The sequence below is a fragment of the Perca fluviatilis genome, chromosome 9, assembly GCF_010015445.1.
Source record: "Perca fluviatilis chromosome 9, GENO_Pfluv_1.0, whole genome shotgun sequence".
Lineage (NCBI taxonomy): Eukaryota > Metazoa > Chordata > Actinopteri > Perciformes > Percidae > Perca > Perca fluviatilis.
The window spans coordinates 12,394,644-12,409,437 of NC_053120.1; the positions used below are offsets into that span (position 1 = coordinate 12,394,644).

General features: G+C 40.8%; 1 protein-coding gene across 4 annotated transcripts in view; it reads right to left on the bottom strand.

The window, feature by feature from the left end:
* Positions 1-14,794, bottom strand: part of kank4 (KN motif and ankyrin repeat domains 4) — a 79,668-nt gene that overhangs the window by 26,119 nt on the left and 38,755 nt on the right. The window contains exon 1 of one of the 4 annotated variants that reach the window (XM_039811539.1): positions 5,252-5,308. The exons of 2 other annotated variants lie outside the window; for them this stretch is intronic. The gene's annotated coding sequence lies outside the window, so the exon portion shown is untranslated. Of the gene's footprint in view, positions 1-5,230; positions 5,309-14,794 lie in introns of those variants that run through there. One more of the 4 variants, XM_039811538.1, reaches the window with a different exon arrangement.

The following is a 14,794-nucleotide window of genomic DNA, read 5'->3' on the forward strand; positions in this document are numbered from 1 at the left end:
TTGTTCTGTATGGGAAGAGCTAGACCTCTGCCTTTGCACTACAGTGAAGTGGATGCTTGTTTGGTACTTTGGTATGTTTTTTTTTTTGTTCTTGCATTTTTGTTATTTGGGTAGCTTGCTATATATGTGACTGTATTTAAATGGGAGGAAAACATGTAGCATGCCAACACAGTCTCACGGCAGTTCGTGAAATGGTCACAATATTTAATCTATTGATTCGTGCACACAAAGTACTGTCTTTCCTGTGCTATTTTCAAACCTTTGAAGCAAGCCTATGTAACCTCGGAAAGAGAAAATAACACTGTTCACAATTCATTAGCAACTAAAAGCATCATTGCTCTATTCAATACACTTAGCTGCTACACACTCACTTGATCTGGTATGACCAGTAGTTTATGGTAACCAATGTTAGCTAATGTCTGCAAACTGTAGAAGGATATTGCTGTGTAACATTCCTTTCTAGGTGCTGTTGTTACACTACGTTTTAGAATTTACCATAAGCCACTGTTCAGTAAAAGTCTCGCTTCAAATAGATTTAACATCACATTATGAAAGCTGTTACTTTTTTTCAAGAGGTTAAATTAAATCTGTTTGTTATCCATATTGTACTCATTTGCTGCCCATTACAGAGACATTCCCTATGAAACGAGTGTGATTGAGAGACGCAGCTGATGGTGCAATTAGTTCAATCTACTGGGTTGCAGGTGTGGATGACAATCTTGCATAATGACACACTACAACACAGAGATGCTCCAGAGCAACAAACTGAGAAAATTCACTGACAAATGTGAACTGGAAAGTTTCTGATTGCTAAACCAGATCTGATCTAGGAGCCATTTATCTGATATATCAGTGCTTAGCCTATGTCTGCTCTGAGTCTGTAGGAACAGATCAGTCCCCCTCATTTGTGCAAAGTGTGGTTCATCCTTAGCCTGGGAAAACCCTGACGAACTTCTGGCAAATTTGAGATTTGCTCTGCAAGTCAGTCTAGCCCATTCAAGCCCATTTCCAATTTTTCCAAATCAAGGCACCAATCACAACCGTTGAGGGGGGCTTTACACGATAACGATAGTGCAGCGACGGCGAGCAGCTTTTTCTTTACATTCAACATGACGGCTACCGAAGTGCAGCAACCCATTGATGCTGCTGTCGCTGCTACGTCACCCGGATCATTGGTCTGATTGGTTGAAGGACTATCCAATTGCGCCCAGAGGCATTTGAGCGCTGTCCGTTGGTGACGCCCCTTTGGAAATGAGCTGCGAATGAACCTTGCCCAGACCCACTCTCAGTTACAGCTGAGAAGGGTCTGGTGTCAACCAGGCTAGTTCATCCTACTCAAATCTAAGATTATCTCTGTCTATGTTATAGTACATTACAATAATAGTCTACTAGTATAATACATCTTCTGGGCCAATTTGGCTTTAATCTTTACTCCAGTTCTGTCAGGCCCATTCTATTTCATCATCCAGACCTCATCTTTTTTTCAGTCCTAATCAAGTATGATCTAGTCTGGTCCAGTACGGCAGTGTCTGTATTCACAAGGGGCCATATTGTTCCCTTTGTGTTACACAGCATCTGGCTATCAACCCCAGAGAGAAAATGAGAAAGAGAACTTCTGTCTATGGGCTTCATTAAACAGTGGCTAAATCATCCCGCAGGGCTGTAGTGAGTAGGCTACCGTTTTATTATAGGTCAGTTTAAACTGCTTTCCTGTAAGGAACTGCAAATTAAGATAATGGGTTGCACTGGATACTTTAATAGAGTGGGACATGACTTTTAATGTAGTTATGATAAGCAGATGTGTGTGTTACAGTACAATAGTGACAAATATGGGCAAAAATAAATTAACTCCAGTCCTTTGTGGGTTAAAAGTTATTTGTAGAGCCCAAAAGAGACAAAAAACAAGCCGTCTCTGGAAAAAATCTGTTATCACTGCTTTAGTTTATCTTACATCAAACAGTATGTTCTGTTTCTGACTGCTGAATAGAAATGTTATTTCTAAGCTCAGGGCAAACAATAAATGAATGCTTATACAAAAAAAGGCAGACATTTTTTAAGTCTATGTTTCTATTGTTCATTTGAGAGTTTCCTTTGCCTCTGCGTAAGGAAATTAGTTGCAAGGGTATCATACACTACAGTGCCCAAGGATTCAACTTACATTCAGAACGATGATCAAGAAGCTACAGGATGCATGTGGAGGGTGACCTCCAGTGTATCTTTCTGTTGAACTCGGAAAGATCAGCTGCTGCCAAATATAAGCGTTCTGTTGCCTTTTCAGCATGTTATGGCTACACTGATCCCCTGATTTAATTTCCTTGTCAACACTTCCATGTATACACAGACACCCAATGCAGTGTAAACAGAACCGTGTCTCATTTTGGAGCCCTTTATTTGGACCACTATGTGTACGCCATGTTCACAAAAGGCCCTCACACGTCACCAGAAGAATCACTTTGCACCGTGAGTCATGGTTAATCTCTAGAAAGAACAATGATGCTCAACCTTTCAGCAAGGCTATATTAGGTCAGATTTACACTGCTACTTTCAAAGTATAAATTATATGAATTTTAACTGTCCAAACAGATTACATCTTAAGGAGGAGCCTAAACAGTGAGAAAGACTCTAAAAATAAATGAAAAGGCATTGCATGTATTGTCAACAATCAGACAGAGCTACAAGGTTTGGTTTACTGTGCTCCAATAAATGTTTATGTTCTGCCATAAAACATTTAAAAAGAATGGGCTGGGATTAAGTAAATATATTAATGACATTGGCAGATACTCTGCTGGGTCTCAGAAGAGTACAGCTACATTCTGTCACCTCCGACCCTTTCTGTGATCATTTATTCTGTATTGTATTGAGTACTGTACCTGACACACTGTATCCTTCCCTTGTTGTGTATAAAACACTGTTTTACCTGCGGTTCATAAGTGGTACCTGCTAACCAAGATGGTAATTCATGGACTTTTGCATTAAGACCATCAATCAAATCACCATTTCATACTAAGTCATATGAAATATATATACTTTGTACTACTACTACTATTTTTAAATATGACCAAAAATGACCAGACAGTATGAGGGAGGGCGCCAAGATAGCTCAGTTGGTAGAGCGGGCGTCCATGTAGGTTTACTCCTCGACGCAGCGGGCCTGGGTTCGACTCTGAGCTGCAGCCCTTTGCTGCATGTCATTCTCCCCTCTCTCTCCCCTTTCATTTCTTCAGCTGTCCTGTCAATAAAGGCCTAAAAATGCCCCAAAAAAATAAATAAAAAAAGACAGTAGAGGTCAGGTGAATAGGTCTATACTGTGCAAGATGCTTAATTTTGGAGAAAAGCTGTTTTTGTTGGTGTAAACGGTGTGGATAGAAGTCAAAAATAGAGGCCATTTCAACTTTATCTGCATTATCATGGCCTTAGGGTCCCCCATGTCACGCTTCTGCCTCGTCTGTCAAAGGACAGATAACCCTTACGCCATGCCCTCCCTGCAACTGTTTTCTTATCAGCCTATCGTTTGATTGTTTATCCCTCGTTACACAGAATGAAAGCATCTTCCTTTTTCAGGCGGCTCTCCTCAGGCCCTACTGGTATTACAGCACAAGGAGCAGCTGCCTGCTTTCATTAGCGATAAGGGAAGTGACACACCATCTATTATTCATTGGAGCACACAGCCAACCCCTTATAGCTGTAGCTGGGTTAGCATTACAGCTACGTCCGCTCATGGAAGTTAATTAGGGGGGTGAAGTAACTGCTACCGCTAATTAGCATGTGGGCTATCGTACTATTCCTATGTCAACATTAGCGGTTGTTTAAATGGGTCGAAGGATGGTGATAAGAGATAAAATTAGCATGAACAGTTGGAGATGGGTAGCAGAGTAAGGGATAGCAGGAAGATAGAAAGGAAGAAGAGAAAAGGAGAAATGTGATTTATGGGAAATGGTGAGAAAAAGTGAAAAAGGATGGTTGGAATGAGGGAAAAAGGAAGAGAGAAGATGACAGAGGTGTGCTGTTCGTTGCCACAGAGGAGTAGATCATTTACAGTGCTGCCATGTCACATTACATTAACTTCTACACATTTTGACAAAAACAACTCACAAACAGCAAACATGTATAAAATATTCAAATGTGCAATATCAGCAAGTTTCAGCTGATGTTTTAACACACGCTCACGGAAACATGAGTTATAAATACATCTGTGTCCCCCTGCTCATTAATTATCCCTTTCTACTTACACAGCCAAAATAGAGAGAACACTCACATGCAATCAGGAAATTGTAACACAGTCGGGCAAACATGAAATAAGACGTTTTTGCATGGAAGCACACACAAACATGCATTCACACACAATTTATTCCCCCTCACAGTCACACACACTCAGTTAATAATGAGCCTTCCTGACACCAACAGAGTGTGAAGCCAGGCAGACCATGGCTGTACAGCACAGTCTGCAGAGAAGGCAGAACGACTCTAGAAAGAAATCAACACTTCTAAATTCACACACTATTGATCATTGCATGATGACAGCAGCTTGGCTTCCGCTTGCACACACACCGAAAAAACACGGACACGCATATTCAAATACTGCTGAGGAAAAAAATATTTGGCTGATTGCCACACTGAGTAGCTCAATACTCATTTCAGTGTGTTGTGTGTGTGTGTGTGTGTGTGTGTAAGAATGGCTGAACACATGCATGCGTGTTGCCCATTTATTCCTCCCGCATTGAGTCAGCTGCCAAAGCTGGGTGCGCTAACATTCTGTGGACAGAACAACACCATTGTCTCTGTCTCTCTCTCTCTCTCTCTCTCTCTCTCACACACACACACACACACACACACACACACACACACACACACACACACACACAGACAGACATACATGCACACATGCACTTACACATTTAAACAAACACATACACACTCTTTCTTTCTCTCTTCACACTCTTTGTCACACATCCCAGGCAGAAACATGTGACCTATGTTCTACCCCTGCAAAAATAGACTGGGAAAGAGGGAGTGAGAGAAGAGAGAGGTGAGGTATAACAGATTAAAGGAAGGGAAGATGAGCAATGTGAGATAAACAAAATTAATTATGGCAGATAAATAACGAAAAAAAAATGAATAAAGAGAGCAAACGAGAGAAAAAAACAGCGAGAGGACACGAGCAAACAAGATAAAAATGGGAGGATGAGTCAGAATAAGGGAGTAAACTCCCATTGGGTGGTTTGCCTCTAACCTGCCATGGAGCTCCACTCACCTCCTGTCCTTCCTGTTTCTGTTCCTGTGAGTGCTACTGACCCTGTCTGTCTTTTACCCTCAGCAGAATGAAAAAAAAAAAGGAGGGAGGGTGGGAAAGGGGTGGCGGTGTTGCAAGATATGGTTCTGAGAAGATTATGATGGATTCATCAGCCTGCCCGCTGCAACCAACTGGCCCAGAAAAAAATACCCTATAAGATAAATGGGCTCAATAAAGGGCACACACACACACACACACACACACACACACACACACACACACACACACACACACACACACACACAGTAATCAACCACTACTTGATTGTGTATGTGTTGATAGTGCAGCAACTTTAAGGTTGTAGATGTGAGTGTGTGTAAAGCTCAAGATTTCCTGAAGTGAAAATGACCGCAAGGGAGACATGAAGCATAGCAGTCCTGTGTGTTTTAGTGCAAACTTTTTTGTGTAAGGGTCTGTGTTCATTCATGCATCTCCTGGTGTGTGCACGCAAGTGTGTTTCTGAGGTACGTGTGCGTATATGTGTATTATGCCTGCGGGCGCAAGGCCTGCCCTACAGTGAACTCCCACCGTGCACCAGTCTAATTATTACTGGAGGACTTAAAGTCAACCCCCACTGTTCTGCCACAGGGCCACATGAGGCCTGCTTTGACCAGGTCACGCTCCAAACGACATCAAAAGTGCTTTTTAGAAGCATCAAACTAGTCATGCCGAGGTATCATCTCTGTGAAATTTAAAGAGTAAACCCCCTAGTTAGCTCTGTCCATCGCAATCACAGAAAGCAGTCTAATGAGTAAACCCTTGCTAGCCCAGCTGGCTCTGTAGTGTAAATGAGGTAAATAATTAACAGCCTTTAAATAGGCTAACTGCCCAGGCTAATGGGTCCTATCTCTTATCTCACTCCTGCACCGCTCCCTCAGACCACCAAAGCTAATTCCCCTCTAAGGGAGTGTGTGGAACCCATTTTAAAAGTAAACATTCACCCTAAAACAGCTCAGCAGCAAGCACGCAGCATCTGTAAAATATATCCTCCACACATGCCATGTGAGTGCAGAGATATACAGAGCACATTAAATATTCATATGGATATATGGCATAGCTGTAGCAATGCCAGGCCTCTAAATAAAACCCATCTGAATGGATGTTTCCTGAGAAGGGTTCATTTTAATAACGACTGAGGCAAGAGTTGACACTTACACTGCCGATAGCCTAACTGCTAATTTGCACTTTAATTGTGTCATAAATTAATTTGCTTACTTTGATAATGCTGTTTGTAATGACTAAATAAGAGTGAGGGAAGCAGAACGTGTGGGGATGTCTGCGAGTGTGTGGTGGAGTCAAATTGTAATGATGATGAGCTAACAAGACCCCAGACAGAAAACATGCAGTACAGCACGTAGACAGGACTGTACAGTATGGTAACTTTGCTTTGTATTATGGATACACAGAATAGTGGAATCAAATACACATTAAATATGAAAATAAATATTATGTTGGACCTTCTGCACAAACTTGTAACAACCTTTTAGTATGCTTCTTGCTCAATTTGATAAAAGAAGACGTGATTTTTACTTGCACAGAGAACCTTTGTCAAACACAAACTGAGACAATGTTTACATCTGCGGCTAAATCCTCCCCTCTCACTAGATGTCCAACACACTGCATACAATCAGCTCAAATCCTTTCATCTAAAGCCGCAGACTGAAAGAGTGTGTAATGTGGCCTAGAGGGTTAAGCTTCCCCTCTTGCCGATCACATGAACCTTCTCCTGTCAGGAGGGATCAGATCCCACCTCAGACCCCTAGGACTTCTAGAGTCTCACTCCTCTCTTGTCTTTTCTCTGTGTCGAAGTTAGACATTGTCTGTCCATCTCGCTTGTTCTTATATTAAAAGAAAAGAAAATGCAATGTCAAAATAGTGTGCACTGAAACAAACGACTGGGAGTGACTTTCTGCCTAAAGTTCAAGGAACTCCTTTGTCTTGAGATGGAGAAGATGCAGTATGAAATCAAATGGTGGGTTGGTGCTGCACCCACAGTAACAGAGGGTATTAGACTGACCCTCTCAATCATGGTGGAGGAATTCACATGACCACATGAACACATGACCGTGAGACCTGTGGGGAAATACCTCCTGAAAGGGTTTCCCAAAAGGCCTAAAAGGAGTTTAAAGTTTAAAGGTGAGGATGGAAATGAACTACTTTGTATGTCGTTTCTTTTGACCATTTATTTATTTTATTTATTTATTTATTTGAAGGAAAAGGGGGACAATACATATTAATGAACATTTTCACAAATGTAAATATGCCAGATTATAGCCTTAGGCTAATTTCCATCTGCAGACCCCTTCAAGGGGGAAATGATTATAGCTGTTCTGAACTGCCGTGCTCAAAGGCGGGGTGAAAAACTGGCCATGATAGAGAGGGGCAACATGCAATATTCGTTTTAACATGGGAATAACAGAAGACACTTTGGACAAACTTTCTCAAAGGCATTCATAGTGTTGCACTTGTTTGTACATACAAAAAATGATGGAATAAATGTGTAAAGAATGAAGAAAAGAAGAAAAAAAATAGATTAAATGATACATTTATATCCTGCATACTGTCATAGCATAATACGGTCTATAATAATCAGTCAGCTGATTTCTCCCTTTGCTCCCATTATAATTGGAAGAATAGGTGTAAGAGTTGTAGACAGTCAGGTGGCCGCTGAAAGCAGAGATCTTGGAGGACCGTAACCCTGGCTTCAGAGATCTTTACTCTCCACGTCTGAAACGGAATTTAAAATTCTTGAAGTGTATTGTTGTGTCTTCCTTCTCCAATGTCGGCAAGAACACACAGTTATGGTAAAAGTGAAGTTACAATAACAACAGTCAGTGTCATGCAAAGTCTGGCACCACAGGATTCTGCAAATGTATGTGTTTGAATGTGTCTGGGGGTGTGTAAAAAAATTTAAAGAACTGCTGCACTCCAGAGCTCATAAACATACAGCTCAGCATAACAGCTTGGAGCCATATGCAGAGTGTTTTTATAACTGGTAGTGGCAAAAGAAACACTGCAAAGTCAAGTATTTGTGATTTGCAGAATGTTATTATATTTAATTGAAAGTGGCCACAGCCATGCACTGTCACCACTCATCAGCAGCCTAAGTTTGACTCCTACTAATTCTTCAACTCAACTCAAATCAGGTTACCTTTGCATGCATGTTTTTAAATTATCCCAATTCTGGGAATAGCAGTTAATGCAATTGGTCATTATACTTAACTCCTGTTAATCATTTTAAATACCAGCTGTGTCTCATAACATAATTTGGTGTGCTATTGTTACAGTTTCGGAACACTGGCAGCTTGAGATTTATGCCAAGTCTCGCAACACACATTTATCTGTGCAAGTGTAGCCTGCAGTATGTGTGTGAGTGGGTGCAAGCGCAAAAACCCCGAACTGTTTTTACTGGCAAAGCTCACAGCTCTCAAGCAACATCAAATCCAACAGCTTGAAGCCTTCTGGAAAAAAAAGGTTTTAGTCTCAAAATGAACGAAATACGAAGGCACAAAATGGTATAAAATGTAATTAACTCACAAATGTTCAATTTTAGGATGGAAATCTTCTGTTTTGTCTGTGCACTGACACTCTGACGCAGAAACTTTGCTCTCAATGTATACCTTAAAGATGCTCTCCCATTTGCCAAATGCAACTGTGGTTGTGTTGTGTGTGTTTTCTAATTAAAGTTCAGAGTTGGGTTTTAAATTTCACGTCTTTCTTTCTTCATCCAGTACCAGTAATGTGTAATCATTCATAAATGAGACCATGTTTTGCTTTCGGATACATAACATTTCAGTTAAATCCTATTTGGCAATACATCTATGTTTAGGCTTGCCATTCTTTTCATAGTTTTACAGTGTTCCTCATTAATCAAGCAAAATACTGTATATGTTTTGACATATATTTCTTTTCATGATTTACAATATTTAGCAAATATGGTGGCTGACCACATCTGCCAAACTGATTTTAATTTATATGGCATCATGTTTTCAATGTTTGAAATATGTGTTGTGCATTACTGAAGCCATACATCATTACTTGGATACACACACTGTATCAAATATCTCTTCTTGGAAGTAAAAAGGTCCAGCTCAAGACCATATATAGTCCAGACTAACCATGCACCACCGACTGACGATACCATTGGCAATCACCCCTGACAAAAAGAATGTGTGCTACATTTTTTCTCATTCCTGCAAGAAAGATGCATATAAAGACAGGGAGATAAGGATAACGCTTTAAACACACCTGCCTGCACATTCTTCTCTGATGAATGTGTAAGCCCCCCCCCCAAAAGAACCTCTTGGGTCAAATTTTCAGTTATGTGTGTAGGTGAGTGTTGGTTTTCTTTGCTGAAAGAAATTTTCATTTTTCTTTAGTCTGTCGCCCAACAGGTAAATTAGTTAGTTAGCGAAAGTGTTGGGATATAATAGCATCAAACATGCATTTAAATGAATGAGATGACAGTTTATCCAGTTGTTCCTCTCCCGTGTTTGCACAGTACCGTTACATTGTATGTACAGGATGCTGGACTTTCCGGAAGTTATTGTAAACCATCATTATGATTGGGTCTATTGAGAATAGTTTTTTATCTACAGGTTGTGATGCATAATGGCTTATTGGCTTATGTCAAATAAAAGTCTTTTGATCAGTCCCAGACTAAGTCCCTAGAAATACTGCCTGAACAAATATTGTAAGTGTAACAAAAAATATCCTATACTAAGATGGTTTTAAGATGGAATAAACAGTGAATCTAGCTATGGCCAGGATATTCCACTGAGAACGTGTGTGTGTCTGTGTGTGTGTGTGTGTGTGTGTGTGTGTGTGTGTGTGTGTGTGTGTGTGTGTGTGTGTGTGTGCGTGTGCTGAGGAAGGCCAGTTGCTGATAAGTCTTCCAGGCGGGGAAAAGACTGTTTCTACGGTGAAACAGACGCCCACTGAACTGATCACAGTACACACCTCATTGCACAGCTCAAGTAGAAATTACCTGAGCTGTGTGTGTGTGTGTGTGTGTGTGTGTGTGCGTGTGCGTGAAAACAAAGTAACAGAGAGAGAAACAGTCTGACAGATCGAAGACTATCTTGTATGTTTGCATACTGTACATGTATACAGTAGTGACGCAATGCATTGAGTATACAAAAACTGTGTGCCGCCCTCTTTTTCTCATATCACAGTATTATTGCATGTCCAACTTCAATAATTTCTCATTCTCCATCTCCCTCTCTCTCTCTCTCTCTCTCTCTACTCTACACGTAGTTATAGTCATTATGTAAATATGCAGGATGACAGGGAGGAAAAATGAATGCAGAGAGCAAAGACCAGACAACAGGGAAACAGAGTGGACACAATAATGACAGACACAATAGTTTTGGCTACATTTCTGCTATGTACGTCTCTCTTGCTTCTTATGCATTCAGACGTGCCCAGATGCTTTCCTTTGTATTTCATAATGTCACATTTCCCTGGTTTGTCCTGTCGTTTCTCATTGGAGCCCCGGAGAAGTCACTATAACCCACAAATACAACTAAACATAACAATGTGTCATTCTAGCTGCCACGGAGTGGCTTGTTTTGAAAGAGGAGCAGAGAGAAAATGCATCTGTACTATGCTCAATAGTGTCCATAACAACAGCTTTGGTGCTTTTTCACTGTGTGAATGCTCAAAGAAACTGCAATACAGTAGCAAACTACAGCCACACGCTTGCAATATTTTGCTTTTTGTACAAGATTTGTTTTTGATGAAAACGTGCATCAGCCGTCAGGAATTTAATCTGGGCAATTTTATAGCCTTTCCATCAGGTGTGAAACAATACATCCGCTTCAGCTCAAACACAATGTGATCAGCTTTTATTGATTTTTGATAAAGCACTTTCCAGCAGGTGATGGCAGGAGTGGAACTTCAGCATTAGTTTGTCATTGTCTTCCTAAAGAAGATCTTATCACCCAGTGTAACTCAATCTGATCTCAGTGTGACTTTTATCTCCTCTCAATCTTTCTAAAGTGGTGATCTGGTTTGGAAGGACAGAGACAAATGAAATGAAAAAACGAAGAAAACAACAAAGAGGATCCATAGGCCTCAGAAAAAAAGTATTTGAGGACAGACAGAAACAGAGGAAGAGAAACGGAGAGAGAGTTTTATCATTAAGTGTGTGTAAAGCATGGCTAAGCAATAACCTGATTGTGGTCTGCTCTCTCCCACAGACAGCCTCTTCCTGTAGGGCTGAACTCTGCTGACCTGTGGGGGCGAGAGACTACACAGACTACAGCCTGGGCTCTAATATCACTAATAATCACTACAGCCAAGAAGTCACAGCTAGAGAGCACTGAAGGAATGGAATAAAGACGAGAGATAGTGTTTATGTGCTGGTTATTTTATCAATGTTTTACTGCGCGGTTCATCTCGTATTTCTCTTTGTTGCCATATCTTGCTGCGTTTATTCCCGACTATGAATCAACCCTGAAGCCACTGAAGCCTAAACAATGACCAGAGTAGACAGCCAATGTGTCTAACCCTCCCGTCTATAAGGGGAGAGTTGTAAGCTATACATGTAAACAAATGCAATGATACTGTATACAGGCAACAATGGGAAACAGTGGCCCTGTACTGGAGATCAAAAGAGTCCTGCTGTTGACTACATTACCACATGATGATAGTCGACTGCGATTGATAGCATAAGTGACGCGATGCTTGCTATAGTAGCTGCATGGATTTCTAGGGAACTACTTTATGTGTTTACTTTTGATCTGACTTACAGATACAAGTGTTTGAGATGTAAATGTAGGTTTTTTGTAAAGCTGTACGAGGCTTGCACTCCTGCCCGTTTTTTTTGGGGGGGGGAGTCCATGTTTTCCAAATCAAACGAGCCATCAGAGATTTTGCCATGCCATTTATTTTGTGGTAGCTATCCCTATAATATATATGGGTGTATTTATGGTTTCACTAGACTTTAGTATGATTATTAATTATCACTGTGGCTGGATTTGTCCGGTATTTCATTTGCAGTTTCTAAATTGATTTTCCAGAAAATATACTATGTTACAATATATATTATAACAATATAAAATTACATATACGGTAATAGATTTTATCCATTTAGATCATTCCTAAACAGACTTTATGAGTAAAATGGCTGATGTTTATCTGTAATAGTAGATAAAAATAACTTTAAATTCCCTTTTCAAATAATTTAAAAGGGGAAACAAACACAAAGCTGCTGGATTAAGCCCAAATGGTTGGTTAAAGCATATTCACGTTTTCCACTGATTTCTTTAAATTTGTCCAACTATCTCCAGGCACATCTGAGCTAACTCTGTGCCACACTGTACAAGTGGGAAACAGCGGTGTTAACCAGGAAGCTGCCTCGGCTCTCTCAGCACAGGCAATTTGTTGAGTCTGACGGGAAGCTACATGGGGTCGCAACCTTGTCTGAACAATTCCCAGGAATCTCTCCTTACATAAGTAAAAATGGGAGGAGGGAGCGATGCGTTGTTGGTCAGAGGTGTGTTGATGCTTAAAGGGGTTAAATCTATTCGGTGTGTTCATGCTGTGAGAGTAATGTATTACATGTGAAAAGATTTGACAGATACAACAACAAAATTGAATGATCACTAAGAACAGGCCTCACAGAAATCAGATGTGAGCCTTAATCATAGAGTAAAGAGGTTTAAAGATAAACAGTTCATACAACATATACTCATCTCACTCCTCGTCTGGACCACTGAGTATTGCTCACACAAAGCAGAGCCATCTTTATCTGCCCTAGGGGAGTCCTTTGTGTGAGTGTAATGTTTTCCTTTGAGTTAAAAAGGGAAAGCCGCAAGACAGCATGTACATAAATATTTATAATTCAAACAAAATGCTGTGAATTTTTTAAAAGTGGGGCCACATGTTGGGAATGGCTTAGGGGATTTGCATAATTGCTGATAACAATGTAAATAATTTCTTTGGATAAATAAACTGTCTTTTGAGGGAATTTGTTCCTGGTCTGGATCCAGTTACAAGCAAACAAAAAGAATGTGGACTCAGGCTTTTTACTCCTACTCAGTGTTTTTTTATAATCAAGAGGAGAGGCGACATTATCAGGAAAGATGAGGCAAAACTATAGAAAACCAGAAGGAGCTCGATATGGAAGCTGCACTGGTGACTCAGCTGGCTGAGCTTCTACCATGTGCTTGTGAAATCAAGGGTTCAAGTCTGGCTCACAGCCCTCACACCCGCTCTCTTATCTTTCCTGACACTCTCGATGGTTCCCTGTCTTAGCAAGCAGGGGTGTCAAACTAATATGGAAGATGAAGTGAAACCAAAGGGGAGAGGTTTGTTTATTGGCATTGTAGAGCAACAGCTGCCTGTGGCTACAAAGAAGAGAGGGCTGAACCCTTTCATTTCTTCAACCTGCTTCTCTCTCCACCTGTATTTCTTTCTGTGTGTTTCTTCTCTTTTTCCATTATCTGTCTCGCCACACTGGGAAGCACACTTAACACAGCAGAGCGCTGCAGGCAGAAGGACTGCACAAAGTGCAGCAGCGGGATGTTGGACAGGCCTGAGGAACGAGGCCCCGCTGGGTTCCACACCATAGATGTTATTTATGTACGGGGATATTCTAATGGAGCAATAGAGAAATGGCTGAAGGAAGAAAGTGGCAGATAAGAATAACCTTTTGAAAAAAGGCATATCAAACAGCTGAAATACAGAGAGAAAAAGGGAAACACAATGGGCTGACATATAATTGAATGGAGAGCTGGAGAGTACAAAATGGTGGAGGCTATCATAGCTTATTAACTTGGCAAAAAGAAGCACCGCAGTGTCAATAAATCACAGGCAATATGGCTGCAAAGCCACCATCACCAGCGGCTGTATCTAAATAAAATGTAATATGAATTAAAAGAATCCATTCAAAAGAATCCGTATACTGTTAAGATCTGGGGCCTTATTTATAAACGTGGCATACGCACAAAAGAAGACGTAAGCCACTCTACGCAAAAATTGGGATTTATAAAAAGCCAACTTGACGGGAAAATGTGCGGTCCTCCACGGACACTCTGACCCAGGTGTAAGCACAGAAACGGGTGAAATGCAACACAGTCTCACTCCCTACTCGTCAAATGTCTGACGCATGGTCAAGGACCCCTGGCGTCAAGTTCCAACAAAAGAAGTGTACCTTTTGCGTTGTTTTTCGACGTGAGGATCCGTCAGATAGACATTCATGTTAATCCCTCACCGTGGGATATAGACGAAAGAAAAAACACAGCCCCTTAAATTGAAATCTCTGGCAGTTTTGGTATTTTTAGCCCAATAACCGTTGTTTTAATTAGGAAAACAATAAATGGTTGGGTTTAGGAAAGAAACATTGGGGAAGGTTTAAAAAACCAAAAATAAACAACAACAAAAAAACAGTTGAAAAACACCACACGAGGGATGCGATCCCAGCTCCTATGAAAGTCCTGTGTTTTACCCATCCACCACCTCAACCAACCTCCCTCGGCGGACTTCGTCCTTTCATACTAC